At 35.9% G+C, this 641-nt stretch overlaps 1 protein-coding gene across 1 annotated transcript in view; it reads right to left on the bottom strand.

The window, feature by feature from the left end:
• LOC118333401 (TBC1 domain family member 2A-like) overlaps positions 1-641 on the bottom strand; it is a 13,097-nt gene that overhangs the window by 12,048 nt on the left and 408 nt on the right. The window lies entirely within an intron of this gene.

Raw genomic sequence — 641 nt, forward strand, 5'->3', positions numbered from 1 at the left:
TTCTGTTCAACTCCAGCTCCACCAGCTGGAACATTTACACTTTATATCCTATCTTTTTATTTCTTAATTTTTAATTTTTAATCTCATAATTATGTCCTCTTTCCCCTGAATAGGTCCCTCTCTAACAGCTTCGTAGTGTGAGGGTAGATGGTCGTCTGGAAATCAATTCAAAGGTAATTTAGGGGAAGCAGAGCAGGTGCCAGTGCAGGCAGCGAGGACCCAGCAGACACTTTTTATCATAAATAACTTGAATAAAACTCTTTTTTACGGAGCCTTCAAAGTCCTCAAACACTATATACTTTATTTTTCATATAAACACATATATATTCTCTGAGTTAGACCTGTCAGCTAATGTGTTTGGATTCATTCGAAGGTAACAGCGAATCACAACAACAATGTAAACAGAAACCTGAAGCCTTCGTCATCACTGACTTTATTATCTGCTGAGTCCTGAAAGCACCGCGGTGAGAAAATAAGGCCGAACACAAACACACAAACGACTGCAAAACAACTTCAAAAAATATTAAAAAACGTTTAAATATAAAAGATACAAAAGTAAAAAATTAATTACAAATAAACAGAAAGTAAATGAAGAGTTCCAGATGTTGAGGAAGAAGCAGCTGTGATGATGATGATGATGA

This window comes from Morone saxatilis, unplaced genomic scaffold (assembly GCF_004916995.1).
Source record: "Morone saxatilis isolate NCDOM2014 unplaced genomic scaffold, NCSU_SB_2.0 Contig22, whole genome shotgun sequence".
NCBI lineage: Eukaryota > Metazoa > Chordata > Actinopteri > Moronidae > Morone > Morone saxatilis.